This window comes from Panthera pardus, unplaced genomic scaffold, assembly GCF_024362965.1.
Source record: "Panthera pardus isolate Hobbes unplaced genomic scaffold, ASM2436296v1 HiC_scaffold_12, whole genome shotgun sequence".
In the NCBI taxonomy this organism is placed as follows: domain Eukaryota; kingdom Metazoa; phylum Chordata; class Mammalia; order Carnivora; family Felidae; genus Panthera; species Panthera pardus.
This window is the reverse complement of record NW_026526677.1, coordinates 33,128,047-33,146,207: the sequence shown is the minus strand read 5'-3', so window position 1 is coordinate 33,146,207 and position 18,161 is coordinate 33,128,047.

Sequence of the window (18,161 nt, the reverse complement as noted above, 5' to 3'; positions counted from 1 at the left end):
TACTATATATATGTAAACACAGTATTGTATATTATATGTATGTATTATATATATACATACATACATATAATATATATATATATGTACTATATATATATATATGTAAACACAGTATTGGTGGTAGTGGTGCGTATGGAGAGAGGGAGGGGATTTTGGAAGAAGCTGTGGGCAGATGAATAAGTAATATCAACCTTCTCTTTGTATAAAAATGATTAAAAATAATAGCTAACATTTATGAGCTGCAAGGTAGACAGAACTGAGTTATCCATAGCTTACAGCTAAGAAAACTGAGTCTCAGAGAAGTTCAATAAATTGCCTAAAGCCACATGCCCAGCATGTGGTAGAAATGGAATGTGAACCAGAACTGGCTTGCATGCTTCTTTCCATATGGGGTCAGATGTGGATGTGGTGTCTTATATTCTGAGGGAGCTCTATTTGGCAGAGTTGGCCTGCAGACCTGAAGGATCAATTTCTCATTTATTTAAGCAAAGCCCTCTATGATCATTCCTGATAAGCAGTTTATTCACACACTGATTCCACAAACGTTGACTATAACTCTAATGTTTCTTCTTTCCTATCTCTTTCCCATATTGAATAATTTCCTCAGGTGTCAACCATACATGCATCATTTACAGGGCACAGGGTCAATACTATGCACAGAGGTAATTTGTTTGAAATGTCAGAACATTTTCCCCTGAGAAGATCTCACTGGGCCTGGAACAGAACCACACGCTTTGCAGATCAGTAACTGCCACTGCCAAACACTCCTGGGTCAACTTCATTGAGTAAAAATGATTTCAATCAAGACTTAAGTGCCAATATGTCTTAAAACAAAAAACAGGGGCGCCTGGTGGCTCAGTTGGTTACGTGTCTGACTCTTGATTTTGGCTCAGGTCGTGATCCCAAAGTTGTGGGATCTGGCCCTGCATTGGGTTCCATGCTGAGCATGGAGCCTGCTTAGGATTCTCTGTCTCTGTCTCTCTCTCCCTCTCTCTCTCTGCCCTTCGTCCCCTCTCATGCTCTCTTGCTCTCTCTAAAAATAAAAACAAAAAAAAACCCTTGTGACATAAAATCTTTCTTTTTAGTACCCCAACCTAATCCCCTCAAAGTCTAGAAGCCTCATTCCTTAGGCCACCCTACTTGTGTGACTCATGCCCTGGTCCTCAAGACCATGATACTCAAGAACAGAGCTGAGGGGCTGAGATGGGAGTGAAAAAAAGGTATGGCAGGACAATCTCAAATTTATTGTCAAGTAGTTCATACAATGAGTTATGGCCAAAAAGACAACAGAACAGATGGTCTAACATGGACAGAGCAGCAGCCTCTGAGAGTGTACCCACAAGAGCAATCAAGTCAAAACGGCCAAAGGAACAAAGGTCATGGGGTGGAGAACCCACACAAGTTCCTTGCCTCCAAATAGTGCCCAGGGGCCCTTGGCATAGACAACAATGGCAAAGTGGACCCAAGAGCCACACTGAGTTGACAGAAAACATACGCCTAAGATGACATCCTGAGTGTGTGTGGCAGGGTGGATGATGAGGGCACAATAAAACAGAATATGCTTCTGACCGTAGTCAGCCCCTAGATGAGAACAGGCTTCTAGAGAAGCAGCTGCAAGGAGCCTGAGAACAAAACTGGAAATGCCTCTTGTGGCAGCTTTTGGGTATTAACAACAGAAAACGTGTATTTGTCAGTGGTGTGTCAGCTAGCTTCTGGCACACCCCCCTTGTGCCCAGAAAAGATTTCTTGGGTAGGCCAGATAGACTCATCCCTACAACTCTCCAAGTGCAACTAGGTCAGAGAGAGGAAGAGGAGTGGTTTTCCCTTTGAAAGTATCCCCCAAAAAATTCTATGAAAAAGCAGAATACCTGTTTGAATGGACTAACCATTCTGCCAGGCTCCTTTTACCACACATTTTTGTGCAGTGGAACTAACGGGAATTTTCTTTTTCTAAATATAGCACACTGTCTGCCGAGAAAAAGAAGACTAAGAATCAGTGTTTCCAATGAGAATGGTAGAGTCATGTGAACATGACCTGGAATGTGGAGATGTTATCTAAGCTATAAAGCCTATGTTTTCACATGATGCCCTATTTGTATGATGCAGGAACCTGCCTGGAAACTTCACTTTACATAAGTCTAGCAATGCTGCGTCATAGTTCAACGTGTACATTGTACTCCACCAGTTTTAATTTCTCTTATAGAGTACTAATTACTCAATTATAAATCTTCAGGAAAGTGCAAAATCATTACTCAGAAGTACATCCCCTTGGGTGTGAAAGTTCCAGGTTCAGCAATACTGTCTGTGATTTGGGATGTATCTCTGGAACTCCGTACCTTGAGATAAGGCTAACAGCTGCAAAATGAGCATGGAAAGCCTGGTACACAGTGTGTTGTGTTGGAACAATCTCCTTTTCTGTTCCAGTAAACACTGTTGTGGTCTTTAGATCTACCATTGCCAGTTAGGTGAATAATGACCACGTGCTCAAAATTCCATTGCAAGAATTTCTGCTGGTGGCAATGTGGGTCAGTTCTGTGTGTGTGTGCCACCAGAGCTGGCATAAGCCCATGGCCATGGTGAAGTGTTATTTCCACTGTCTGCACCACATCTTGGAACTGTGCAATATTCCCTCCACACACCAGGGGCAAGGTCAGAGGCAGAGACCTCACTTAGAAGTTCACATTCCATTTTGCACCTTTCAGATTGACACACACTCTGCCGGTGAGGCTATAAACAGTCATTCTCGTACATTGATGGTGGGAATAGAAAAAGTTCAAGCCCTTTGCAGGGCACTTAGGCGTTATCTATCAAAATTATAAGTGGATTTTCCTGCTGATCCAGCAATTTCATTTCTGAGAATAAACGTACATATACAGGTAGGTGCACATGTACAAAATGAATAGCCAAGGTTGGTAACTGCAAAAAGGCATATAATAGCAAAAATACGAGAGGTTGAGAAATTTCCAGTTACAGTAAAACAGATAAACTATACTGGATACTTACAAGAGAATCCACACAACTGTAAAGAACAAGTTAGTTGCCTACATACTGAAATATAAAGCTCTGTGAAATATATTGATAAGTGATAAAAGCAAGGTGCAGAACAGTGTACCTATGGCATACTACTTTTTGTTCAAAAAATGAGGGAGAATAGGGGCACCTGGCTGGCTCAGTCAGAAGAGCATGTGACTCTCGACCTTGGGGTCATGAGTTTGAGTCCCCCAAATAGGATGTAGAAATTACTTAAAAACTTTAAAAAATGGGGGGAAATAACAATACATTCATATTTACTTATATTTCCATAAAACATACTATGAAGAATTCACCTGAGACCAGTACAAATGCTGATCTATAGATGGTATGTGTTGGATGAGGAACCTGAGGTGAACAAGACACTTCAATGTAGACTTATTTAATATTAGTTTGATTTTGAATCATGTAAGTAAATTAACTATCAAAAAATTAAATTTGGGGCACCTGGGCATTTCGGTCAGTTGAGTGACCAACTCTTGATTTCAGCTCAGGTCATGATTTCACAGTTTCTGGGATGTTGGACTCCGTGCAGGTGGCATGGAGTCTACCTGGTATTTTCTCCCTCTCTTTCTCTCTCTGCCTTTCTCCCGCATGCTTTCTCTCTCTCTCAAAATACATAGACAAACATTTTTTTAAAATAAAATTAAAACTAACCAAATTTTTAAAAAAGTTTAACCTAGTCTTCACTTTTGACACAAATGACTCTCCTACACTGCCTGGGTGCAACAGACACTCAAGAAATTTACACAAGTTCCTTTGCTATGTCCCAGTAGTGACTAAAATCAAGAAGTCCGTTAAATGCCATCTCAATTTCTGGGACATTTCCTGGAAGAAACCAGTACAAGATGGGACAGTTAGTTATAGAGGATAGTCTCTAGGGCTAAGGAATGAAGTTCTGGGCCTGCCTTCCCACCTGTTATTAAGTTGACCCCATGAAATGGCTGATAATCGGCCACTCTTTAACCAACAAATTGGGCTAATTCATGGGGAAATCTTCATGGACCTTGAAGGTCCCTGAATTCCCATGAACCTTGAAGGACCCTGTTGCCTCAGCTCTGTGATAACGAGGAGGATAAGGAATCTCACCCTGCCTGACTCACAGCGTCATGCCAAGGATCATCAACACAAGGAAAAGAGTTTTATAAACCGTAAAGAGCAATTGTACAAAGAAATGTTGTTAAACACACCACCAGCCGGAGGGGTGACCATAGACAAACATAGGAGGGGAACAAGACCCACTGCCAAGAGTCTCTGAGACACTGAGATGGTGGAGGGGAGAGGAAATCTCCAAAAAAAGTCTCAAGATGTAAACAGAAAACAAGAGCAGGCTAACAAAGACAGACTTGAAGAAGAGGGCATGTGGTTAAATGACTCCATATGTGGTCATCTGCAAATACATATACTGCAAATTCCATAAACCTGACAGGGAAATTAGGGAGACATGACATATCTGAGGGCAAACTTTAAGGACACAGGCTTGAATATATGAATGACAGATCAATGTTGAATGAATGATCCAAAAGGATGGCCCTTATCCATAGTGATCAGTATAGTTGTTGGAGACAGGTGCCTGTCACCACAGGTGAAATTAGGCCTCCAACTTTCTTCCAAAATCAGATACAAACTTCAAACACTTCTGAAAATACTCCCTAAGAGACCTTTTACCCCAAATTTAGAAACTGAATGAAAAACCATGCTTTATAAAGGCAAAAAAAAAAAAAAAAAAAGGACAAAAAAAAAAAGCTTCTCATCTCCATATGTGCAGTCATCTGGAAAGCAGATCTCCCATTAAACGGATGGTCAAAGCTGCATCACAATGCTAAACTAATCATGAAAATCCAAGGGTGGCTTTCCACACCCTCCTGAAGTGCAACATTCCTAGAGGCAGGAAATAACCACAGGAAGTTCACTGGAGGTGCTGTACTCGGTACAGCTACCTAGAGACATGGTGAAACACCAGAAGGCTATATGGAACTTAGAAAGAAGAAAGTAAAGAATTCTTTTCTATTTTTGGTTAAGGCAGACCCTGTGCAGGATGCTTGGCTCCAGCGGGGTCTTAGTAGTTTAAATGGTGCAATGCATTCTGGGACCACCTCTTAATGAAATGGATCTCAACTTTAGGCCATTCTGAGGAGTTGCAATGCCTCTTTGAGTCGAATACAATGTCCTTCCACCTCCAGCTTCGTTTCACAGCAGTCCATGATTCTTTAGAGAAATTTCTCTAGTAGGCTTACTAACCTATATTATTTCAAGTCAGAGTCTCTTCTTGCATAAGAACCTTAAACTATCTCTGAGTAAGAATACATTATATACATTTTAATGATTCATTTATTTATTCGGCAAAGGTTATTAAAAACTCACTGACTTTAGACATATTTTGCTTAAGGAAAATAATTTTCAAGGCTGCCTCATGTAAAGTGGAAATGATCAACTTAGCAACTCTTACTTTTTTGTAAGTAAGCTCTACGCCCAATGTAGGGCTTGAACTCATGACCTCAAGATCAAGAGTCAAATGCTCTACTCACTGAGCCAGCCAGGAGCCCCGCAACTTGGTAACTCTTAATGGAGTCTTCAAGTGACTGAATGCTGACTTTAAACTCACTGACTTTTATGTAAAACAAGAAAATCAGAGATCTATGGACCAGAGGTGGGTGCACTCTCAGCGGTCAGTAGCTTTCAAGGAAGTGTTTCAGTGTTACCCCAACTGGTCAATTTCACACTCTAATCACTTAGAGGTTCACAAGATCAAAAATAGTTCTTAAAAAATGTTAATGAGCTGACACCTCCAAGGTATACATTCAGGGTCAGAGATTCAAGCTCACGTTTCATCCACCGAGCTCTGGTCATATCATTGAAGCGAAAGGTCATAACCAGCTGCGTTTCTGTCATCCCTCACGTGAAGAAAACTCAGTGGTAGACCATGATTATTCCATGAGGAAAAAAACCCACAAATATTTTTAAAGCTCCATGTCTGCCTTTTCTCCCTTCAGAGCCACCAAGGTCATCTTCCCTTCTGTGGTTGGGTTATCCTTGAAAGCCTTTCATGGGGTCAACATGTCAAACTCACAGCTTAGGAGAACTGTGACTTAGCCTTCTCCTAAAATTTGCTTTTTAACCTTTTGTTACCTAACAGTCTCTGAGCACAGACACCAGGGACACCAAGATGAATGAGATAGAATCCTTGCCTTTGGGGACTTCACTGCTAGAGAGGGAATGGGGAATAGACTAGACCCATATTAAATCAACAACTATAGTTCAATGTAGAATATGCTGTCATTGACATAAGCCCAAGGGCAGTCCCGAAAGAGGGAATGAACGGGGGGGGGGGCAGAGAAGAGGAGGCTATTGGACCAGGTTTTTGCTCAATATAGACCATATCGTGTAGAACAAAAAGATTACGTTATCTGATATGCTTAACTTCTTATTACCTACAAGCCACAAAGCAAGAAAAGTACCCAAGAAGAGTTCAATGGTGGTGAGCTTTTGGAGCATGTAAGCTGGAAATCAAGACTCATTTATGGCTACTTACCTAGAAATGATTTCCCATTCCCAGTGCTTGCCTAGCTGAACATGACAATGGTGAAGCCTTTATCTTTTCCATGTGGGAAAGAAATGTTGACTTATTTAGTAAGTGCCTCTGGCGCCACCTACAATGTTTATGCCCATCAATCAGCCATGTGCTGTGGGAACTAAGACAATGTAGGACACACAGTTTTTGCTTTCAAAGGGTTTACAATTTTAACTGTAGAATTAACTAACCTGAATTAAAATAAAAATTTTTAAAGACTAAAATACATGAGGAAAAAAAAATCTAACTTATAAGACAGCTGTTTTGGGAAAAGGACCCTATCTCATTCAACTCTGAAAAACAGTACCATTTATTCAACTTCTTACTTATCAGTTCATATTCGGGGTAATCATACGTCCTCCCTTTGGGATTCTGAATTGAGAACAGAATAGAAACACGTTGCCAAGTGGGAATCAAAATACAGAGTCAGGTTAGCAAAGCTGGGTTAGAAAACATGGTGGGGTCTATTTCCTATTATCTCAAATAAAGGCAGGAAAATGAGAACCGAGAGGGCAGAGGTTTGGGCAGGGCCTGCAAGAAGCCAGCCTTCCAAATATTGCTTACTGCATGATGGCTAGAACCCCAAGAACCTACAAATTCAGATGTGGTGGTCCCACAGAGGAGCAGGAGGTCCCACAAGGGAGAAGTGGGCTCAATTTCACTGCAGCAGTACATTGCTTTGGTTTATACACTGGAGACACTCCAGTAGAGAACAGATTCAGTAAGGTCCCATCAATCAGATTAATTGCTTCTCACAGAAAGGAGCAAGTAAGGGGACAAGAGTAGGACCCAGAATGATCCTCCGATCTGAACCCTTCTCTTGTGCATTTTAGAAAGCAGACACGCTTCTGGAATCACAGGGTGAGGCAAAATATCTCCCTCAATATTACTCAAGGCATGAAGAATTTAAGCCACTTGTTCACGATCATAGCTCTAGTCAGTGGTGGACCTGGAATCCAACTCCGTCTCTCAAGCTATGTCTTGAAGAATGAGTAAGATTTAGATGGAAGAGAGTCATGAGTAAACAAATTAGACTCCAAAGATTACAGCAAAACAGTCTTGGTCTCATCAAGTTTGGTACAAAGTGAAGCAAATTTAGGCAGGAAGCGTGTTAACAAGGTTTTAAATAAGTCATCAACGGTGCTATTTAGGGTTGGAAAGTGCCAACAGTAACACAGTGACTGAAATTCATTAAGCACTTACTATGCCAAACACTGTTCTAAGCACTTTACGAGTGTTAACACATTTAATCCCTACCACTACCCTGTTAAGAGGCTGAGGCACAGGCAGCTGAAATAATGCGTACAAGGTCACACTTCTAGTAAGTGGAATCCCACTTGATCATTGAGTTGGGGAATACTGTTCCAGGTCTTCTGCTCTCATATGGACGTTTCTGAGAAAATATCTTTCGAGTCAGAAAATATCTTCAACAGGCCTCCCATCTCAAAGCCTCTGAACTTCTGATTATTTACAAGGCCTCAAATCCCTTCTAACCATGGACTAATCCACGTATTTGGACAATGAAGTAAATGATAAGTCTCTCTAAATCACAGGATATTCAATTTATTTGCCTTTTAGTTCAGCAATTCTTAAACTTTCCTGCACATAGGAACCACCTGTGGGAGTTTCTAAACATAATATATGTCTGGGTTCTGTTCCAAACCTACAAATCTCAGGGACTAGCACCTGATATCTGTTTTGTTGTTGTTGTTGTTGTTGTGTTGTTGTTTGCTTTTTTCCAGTTTCAAAGGTAATTTTGATGATCACTATGTTTGGGAAGATGGCTGTACATTATATTCTCCAATGGTTCACTTACCAGGAACCTCAGCTTTAAGTAAAATTTTAACGAACAAGCTCAAAGAACAAGACATCAAAAATCATATATTCCGTTTCTCTCTTTTTAAGAGTTTTTTTTTTTTCTTTAAAAAAAAGGCAACTGAATTTAAAAACTCTTTAAAATAAACATTTTTTAATCTTCCCATCACCATTTTCCTCCTTGGCACACAGAGGGTCACCAATCTCTGCTCTGTAGAGAGTGGACACCAGGCCAGGGTGACGATATTGGCCTACACCTGTGCCAGACATTCATATTAATATGTCAAGGGTGAAATATGGCCTCTTACCTGAATACTGTAGGTTATGGTTGTGAACAGCCAGTGATAGTAAGAGGGCTAGGTTAGGAGAAGTCATGGAGCTATAATCCATGCTCTGGTTCTATAGCTGTGCATCTTGGATCAAAGCTATTTAGCTACTCTGAGCTTCAGTTTCCTCATCTGTTATATGGGAATAATATCTGCTCAATATTTTTCAAAGGGTTATTTGTAGGGTCAAATGGAATGAGATATGTGAGCTCATTTTTAAAACATGAAACAAGATTTTGGACCAGATTATCAGTGAAGTGTGCAGCCTTGTCTACCTATGACTTTAGCCAAGAAAATCATGTAGGAACATTGGTGATGACAAACCAACAGAATTTTGGTTCTAGTACCAGCGCTTACAGCTCTAGGGCAAGTTTTCATAGCCTCTGATACTACTTGGAATAGTGATGGTGAGGGTTCCCCTAGATTTTTACATGAGACTGACTCTGAAGAAACGATCAGAGGTTCTGAAATAAGAGAGCCTTCCAAGTTTTAAGAAAGTCATCGTCAGGAATGTGAAAATCAGCACAAATTACATTGGAATTTTATAGGAAAAGCAGTTTAAAATAAATTTTGTTAATAACGATAAATTCTAGGGTCACTTGGGTGGCTCAGTTGGTTAAGCATCTGACTTCAGCCCAGGTCATGATCTCACAGTTCATGGGTTTGAGCCCCACGTCAGGCTCTGTGCTAACAGCTCAGAGCCTGGTGCCTGCTTCAGATTCTGTGCCTCCCTCTCTCTCTGCCCCTCCCCTGCTTACACCGTGCCTCTCTCTCTGTCAAAAATAAACATAAAAAATTTTCTTAATTATAAAATGATAAATTCTAATGACTACTAAAATGTTTAAGTTAAGGTCATCCCTCATTGCTTCTCACCTGTTATACACCTATGATTATTTCTAAAAATTATGCAATAGGAAAAATCTCATGTAGAAGTATCTCCTTTACCAAATTTCATTTGTGAATACTTGGAACCAGCAGGTGAATATAACTGGCAATGCAAAAGAATGGCTGAGGGATGAAAAAGAGGGCAGTCATTTTCATGAAGAAGGAAGGTTTAGGACTTTGGCATTTCTACTTGTTGACTTTTATTGAGAAAAAAAGCCCATAATTTTCTAACTGGGCTTTGCAGAGCAGAGTGTCAAGGGACCTCTTGCAAGGGACAAAACTGAGGTCAAAGGGACAGGACACTGATGCTCCTACGGGATGTTCAACTAGAACAGCCCTACTGGTTTTTGTTTTATATATTTGGGTTCCGTATAGGATTTTGTTAGGGGGGAAAACCAGTCCTACAATTTACTTATTTATGTTTATACCACAAATTTTGAGGTTAGTGGCATGTGCCTATCTCTCTGAGTTTGTCTCAAAACACAAAGAATGGAGTGTGCTCTGGCAATATTTGTTCACTGCTTTTTCTCCCTGCCCTCCTCAGGAGTGAAAAAAAGGCTGGGGACGTGGCTATACCTTTGATACTCCAAGCAAATGAGACCTACTACCACTTTTTGATCCATTTCCTAATTTTAATGAGAGTCACAGAAGAACTATGTGAAAATTTGCCTCCCTGTTATCTATCAAGAGGTTAAAAACATTTCTTTCTGAGTTGATGACGCCACACTGCTCTTAGTTATGTTGGCATATTTCCATGATCCACGAACACCACATATTTGAGCAAAAACACTTGTAACTCCACCAGGAAAGGAGATCCAATGGATTAAAAAGTGGTTTTTAGTAAACTCTAAAGAGAGACATTACTAAATTTGTTACTGACTAATGTTTAAAGGCAAGATCGTGTTCACAAAACTCATTTTTCTGTCTTTTCCTTGCTCAGCATAATCATGAAACCAGCTTCTAGTAAATGGAAGCATTCTCAAAAACTGAAGTTTCTTCAGGGGGAAAACACACAGTATTTATAAACACTGTCAAATGAAAGACACATTCCTGAATACGAAGAGGCCCAAACATGTCCTCATATGTAAGGGGAAAAAATCCGTCATAAAGTCAGTGGAAATGAACCCACATCTTCGGTTCAGAAGTTCTTCCACTGTGGCTTCTACTAGCATCAAGCACAAAGAGCTCCTCTTGAAATACCCTCAAACAGCAAAATGTTTCAGACAATATGTACAAACATTTTTATATTTGGATACAAAATGACACCTAAAAAAAAATCCAGTAATAAAAAAGACCAATTAATAAAAAAAATTTTTTTTAAATATATATATTTACTGATAGCGAGCGAGCACACTAGTGGGGTGGGGGCAGGGAGAGAGGGAGAGAGAATTCCAAGCACTCTCCTCCCTGCCAGGGCAGAGCCCAACCTGATGCAGGGCTCGAACTCACGACCCATGAGATCATGACCTGAGCCAAGATCAAGAGTGAGATGCTTGGGGCGCCTGGGTGGCGCAGTCGGTTAAGCGTCCGACTTCAGCCAGGTCACGATCTCGCGGTCCGTGAGTTCGAGCCCCGCGTCAGGCTCTGGGCTGATGGCTCGGAGCCTGGAGCCTGTTTCCGATTCTGTGTCTCCCTCTCTCTCTGCCCCTCCCCCGTTCATGCTCTGTCTCTCTCTGTCCCAAAAATAAATAAAAAACGTTGAAAAAAAAAAAATTAAAAAAAAAAAAAAAAAAAAAGAGTGAGATGCTTAACCGATTGAGCCACCCAGGCGCCCCCAAAATGATCAACTCTTAAAAGAGAAATAAGTCCGTGCAATATGTTACAGCCCATGGCTGAAAATACAGTACAGACAAAATCAGAGAAGTTGCCCAACAGATTTTTTCTTTCTAAAGACCAGGCCTCTTTGGAAGCAAGTATATGAAGAGGTGATGGAAGGCTCACGTGGGAAAATCAATGGAGTTCCCTCTCAGGTAGTACCTAAAGATAGATGGATCCATACAGGGAAAAGAAACCCTATCTAGCCCAGTGCCTCGCACCCACCAGGCCCTCAATGCTTGGTGAATTAATGAGGAAAATAATCATTCCCTATATATAACACATTTTTCTTCTTTCAAAGAAGAGCTTTGAAACAGGAGAAGACGTACATGCAGCAACATAAACCATAAAATATGTGATATCCTAAAGGGGATGTAAATAGTAAACTGTCTGATACACTGACTGACAATATGAATACTTGAAAGCAGTCTGAGAGCTCAGTCATAAAAATAAATACTCACAGGGCACCCGGGTGGCTCAGTTGGTTAAGCGTCTGACTTCTGCTCAGCTCATGATCTCATGGTTTGTGGGTTCAAGCCCCACATTGGGCTCTGTGCTGACAGCTCGGAGCCTGGAGGCTGCTTCAGATTCTGTGTCTCCCTCTCTCTCTGCCCCTCCCCCACTTGTGCTCTGTCTCTCTCTCTCTCTCAAAAATAAACATTAAAAATTTGTTTTTAATAAAAATAAAAATAAATAAATATTCACGAGTACTGGAGTGCGCTGTGCACCCACATGGTCCAAACTTGCATTATAACGACATATCCATGTTGGTTAATCTCCAATTACTCTACACAAGAGCAAAATAAGTTAATAATGAAAAATAAAAAAGTAATTTACGTGGAAACCTGATGGGGTTGGGGAAGCGGTCCATTTCTTCAACACTTCACATTTAAAAACTCTGGTAACTGTCATATCTGAAGATCTCATGGTTTCCAGAAGGGGAAGGTGAATGTTGAGAAGGGTTTTTTAGTTCAGCTGCTAAACTCTCTAGAAAATCAAACGTTAGAAGTTAATTTCTTAAGCATTTTGGGTATCTGAATCTGATCAGGCCTCTTTTTAGAAACATTCTGCTGAGTCGGATCCAAAGAAAAGTAACTACTTTTGGGAATCCATATGTAAGTATGCAAAAAGTAGAAGTGTAGCACTTCTGATACTGAATTTACAAAGCTGCAAAGGCAGAGGACTCAAACACAAAGATATATAATTGTCATTATTAGGATTGTATGTAAACCAAAAATAGGGAGCCGCACTTCATGATACAATCAATGTATCCGAAAAACTTCGGAGCACAAAGGTACTTCAGATCCCATATACCCAACTCCAACCTCCCACATTACTAGGCATCCTTTCTAAAAGGTTTTCAGCCTCTGCTTAAACATCTGCAACAGGAAACCGACCACATCCATAAAAAGCCTCTTCTTTTGTTAGATTGTAAGTCTCCCTGATGAAGTGCTTTGTATGCAGTCAGCATTCAATATTTGCTAAATTAAATAGAACTGAAAATACTTCTAGATACCACATATGGTTCCAACATTTGTATCACTGGTCCTAGATCTGCTCTCTGGGGCAACACAAAACAAACCCACTCCCTGCTCCACATGTGAAGACTGCCCTGTAAACGAGGATGGCAAAAACATGATCACACGTGCCGCCACCAATCCCCCAGCCATGGCGGGCATTAGCGGTTAGAACATTCCTCCTCTTAGAGCCTGGATGGCTTCAGAATTCTTCTTAAGCCAGCATTCCAGGTAGCTGGAATCATGTGATGGGAGTTGCTAGGAGAGACCAGAAACCATTTGCCATTCTGGCCTAAGTTTTTCTGTCCCCAGCCACCCATTCCAAACACCCTCAACCATCCCTCACATGGAAGGATTTCAAATGCCCTGTGTATCTGTATCAAAATGATTTCAACATACTAAAGCAATTTCAAGGGGCTCCTGGGTGGTTCAGTAGGTTAAGCGTCTGACTCTTGATTTCGGTTCAGGTCATGATCTCACGGTTCATGGGATCGAGCTCCACTTTGAGCTCTGCACTGACACTTCAGAGCCTCCTTGGGATTCTCTCTCTTTCCCTCTCTCGGTCCCTCCCCTGCTTGTGCATACTTGTGTGCTCCTGCACTCTCTCTCTCTCACTCTCTCAAAATAAATAAATTCTAAATAAATAAATAAATAAATAAATAAGCAATTTCAGTTCCTTGAAGATAATATTCTATATATAGTCTATCGAAAAAGTGGACAATTATTAGCTTCCCCATTTGGTATTACACTTGTACGAGTGCAGACCAAAATTTCAGTAGCTATGTTCACTGCCTGTAGTCACAGTACTGGCTCACACTGAACCTGTGGTTACTTAAAACATCTAGGTTTCCTTTCTACTGTCTGGTAAGTCATCCCCCAAAACCTTTCATAACTCCCTATTCTAACATTTTTATACAATTGATTTTAACCGAATCATACTAGTTCACATCTAAGTAAATGTAAATGATCCAGATTCTATGATTCAACAGAATGTCTGCTGGCTTTATGTTTCAATATGATAAACATATCATCTGTGCCTTTAGATACATTATCAGCCAACATGTTAATGCTGGATGTACTTTCCCAGTGTTGCATAAGAGGGAACACCTTTGACAGTCTGGTCTAGGAATGTGGCCTGGGACTCTGCCAAGCATCCCTTCCAGCAGCATGAAGCAAATTTCTTGACCTTCAGATTCTGCATGATGTAAAAAGAAATTTATCTGTGTTTGAAAACACTCCCCATAATTCAAGAAAGAAACATGTGAAAAGAGAGAGAAACTTGTTTCAATTTGGGCATAGCTTCAGTTTTCAAAAACACAGGAAGGCAGAAAGAACATCAGAAAAGGCGGCAATGCTGAAGCCAGCAGCTCTAAAACCAACTGATTAGACTAAATCTCATGTGGCAAAAATTGTATTCAGTGAGTTTCCTTTTTCCTCCTCCTGTCTCTTTCTTTAGGACTTTTTTTATTTCCTGAAAAATAAAGTTTTCTGCGCCCGATTGTTCCTATGGATGACACAAAGTACAGGCAATGTAATGACTTCTTGGGTTATCTGCTTACCAGATAACCCTGACACTAACTTAACATATGCTGCCCCCCCCCAAAAAAAAGCAAAAGAAAACACCAAACAATATATTATTTTCCACCCCTGAAGCACAATAACTGCCATCCAAAACTTGGAAAACATTTAAACAAAAATCCACCAGTTAAGTTTATAGTTGCTACCATCTAAATCGACTTTTAATATTTTGTACATTCCAAACATGATAATTTTATGAATGAATCAAATTGTGCATAAGAAATTTCAAAACTAAGCCAACTAAAAGACATCAATGATAGGTCCTAGAAAAAAAGTAGCATTACACTCATTTCTTCCAACTTCTGCTTGTCTGCCAGCAAAACAAATAAGCATTTTTCTGTAATTATAAAGTATCTCCATTGTCTACATGCCTCGGCAGAATGTGAAGCAACTATTAATGAATCTATTTGTTAATTCAACATTATTTGTCAAAGTGCGTCCTCTGCTACCAGCACTGTTTTGGATGCTCTTGTGGGAGCATGCAAAAATGAACTGAACACAGATTTTGTCATCAAAGAATCTTTTTTTTTTAATTTTTTTTAACGTTTATTTATTTTTGAGACAGAGAGAGAGCAAGCATGAACGGGGGAGGGTCAGAGAGAGAGGGAGACACAGAATCCGAAACAGGCTCCAGGCTCTGAGCAGTCAGCACAGAGCCCGACGCGGGGCTCGAACCCACGGACCGCAAGATCATGACCTGAGCCGAAGTCGGCTGCCCAACCGACTGAGCCACCCAGGTGCCCCTGTCATCAAAGAATTTTAACCTAATTTGTAATTATTGGTTTCTGGCTCCGTTACTATTTTTTTGGAGCTGGCTCAGATGTAGACTTTTATCTATTCTAAGGCTGAAGCAGTTCTTTTAATTTCCTTCTCCTTGTCTATTTCTCCCCCTTACTTTTTTGGTGTTTAAAGTCTTGGTACATATATGACCCTTTATTTTATTCTTAATTCTTCTCAAATCATTAAAGTTAAAATTGGATCTTGGATCAAAGACATTCTTAAGATCTCTCCATTCAATTTATTTGGTGTTACTGTATCTCAGAAAGTGCAATGAATGGCCTGTAGCAAATGAATAAAATCAGAGCCTTTGTACCCAATGTTTTAATACATAATCTTGAAAATAATAGTTGGAAAAAAAAAAAAAAGCCAGTCTTTATTCTTGGCAGGCTAGTCTACATTTGGCCACTATATTAAAATGCTAAAATGACTTCGTGTCTGTGTTGAGTTGTGGATCTTCCAGTTTTAAAACCTCACTTCCAATCCCAATTGCCTAATAACCCCCCTACACATCCCGCCCCCGGCCCCCACACTCACCAAATCTGAATAGGGTGGCAAGGAAATCCTAGTAACTGTAGCCTTAAAAGAAATTACTCATATGGCAAATAAGCCATTTGGCTTGGTAAAGCTGGTGATTTTGTTCTCTAGGTGGCACTATTACTTCAATTTTTGATGAGTTGCTTAAGTTTCTTGAACATACCAGTTTTTTTTTAAATTTCCACTATATAAATCTTAATTTTATCACACACTAGTTGTAATTAAACGACAGGTTGTCTTCTAGTTTTATTTTAATAAGTCAGTTTGAAGTTAAGTGGCTTTTTATCACAGAATTTTATATTTCCTAGTTATATTGTCTTGGAATTAAGGAATCCTCCTTTGCCGGCCCTCCTCCCTCTAAATACGCAAAAGCATGTCAAAAACACAGAAGGTGGTCATAAAGCTTCAGTCAGACCAAAGGAATGAAGATGAAAGCACATTTAAGAGCTACTAGGTTCTGCGAGCTTTCAAAATCAGGACGTTACTACCATGACAACCAATGAAAAGTTCTTTCAAGTGAACCTTTGGGGAAAACTGCATAACATTTGTTACTCTCTGGGCTCTGGAAATAAACTTGTGCTTTATTATGGCTGTCACTGAAGCTTGTAAATTTACTCTGCTTCCGCCTAGCCACTCTCCTGGTCCCATACCCGGCCCCTCAATTCATTTAATGGAACCCATCCTCAAACTTCAGACAATGTATGAATGAGACATCAGGGCAACGAGCCTATTTGGTTAGATTTGTTTCACCAAGAGCGTAAGTGTCCCAGAGTTTGAACTTGAATTTGAGTACGCGCATTTAAATGAAAGCTTCCACGCTTCTTGGCGGACCACATGCACAGGCTTTTCTATGGAAATAAGAACACCTTCCTGTTCCACTTAGGGAACACACCCATTTACCATTCCCGTACCTCAAAAAGTTTTTCAAAGTCAATATATTAGCGAGCTTCATTGTTTCATGTCTGTCATCAAGAATGATTCTGTATATTATATAATTGGGTCCATGACTTTTCTAAAGCTTTAGTTTAAGTGTTCTGGAAAACCAGAGGTGTGTTTAAGTATAAAATTGTTTAGGACTGAACAATTCTACACCTTATGTGGAAGTTTAAAGGGACTATGAGGACACATATGCCTAAGCTTAAAAATACCAAAGCTTTCCTCTGTTTCCTAGGGTTAAACCCCACATACAAATGACATACGGATTTCATTTGCCAACATCATGTATTGCTTAACATTACTCCACACTGAAGAGAGTGAATGCACGCAGAGGGTAACCAGTAAGTTTGCTCAATCACCTTTGAAGCCCATCTGGGTATGTTATTTACCCTAGTAGAGAAAATTTATCACAACCCAACTTAATGTGATTCTTGTTCAAATGATTTCTTCCTCCACTGAACAGCCAGCATTTAAACCTAAAATTCCCCTGAATTCTCTTCTCCATTCCTCTTTAAAATGCAATTCACAGCTTGAGATTACAGTGCCTGCCAGGGGCTGAATGGCTGCTCTAGAAGGCTGAGAGTCCTTCAATTAAGCAGCAATTTTGCAATTAGTGGAAACTGAGTGCTCCATAACAATCGTTTGAAAACAAGTTGAGAAAAGTTAGCAATTACCCTATTAAAGAGACATATTCACTTGCATTTGGCTGGGCTGGCCCCCTCGCACAAATTACAATCTTCCATACAAGGAGATGCCAGTTGAAAATTGTTTCAACCATTAAAATAAATTCGGTATTATGGACATCGAAATGGGAGTGCCTTTCATTTTAGAAGATATTCAGAGTTTAGCTATCATACACTTCCCATGCTCTCTGTTTCCATTCACAAAGTCTAAAATTGTTCTACTATGGGACTAACTTCCTAAATCTTAAAATGTTAATGAACTGCATGCGTATGACCTTTCCATTGTGTACATCTTCAATATTCTTGAAGCTTAGTAGAAGATTAAGTCCATGATTGAGACCCAAAGCTGCTGGCTGTTACATTCCACAAGTTCACTACCTGGATATAGAATATAGAGCTCTGTGTGCTCTGTGCTTGTGAAAGGGGGTGGGGGGTGGGATGCGAGTGGGGGTGGATATTTACAGAATGTTTTAAAGACAAAGGTTAAAAAAAATGTAACAGAGCTCTTTGCTATTATCAGGTAGGCGTGCCCAGCTTGCTGTGTGTGCTGAGCTACAAACCAGAGCTATTTATGTTTGAAAGAAATGAGATTATCAATCATCTGCATTTTGACTACTGAAGAGTAAGATTCCTGGAAGAAGGGAATAGCTTATATTCTCATGGTGCCCCTATTAAAAAGGAAACCGAAAAG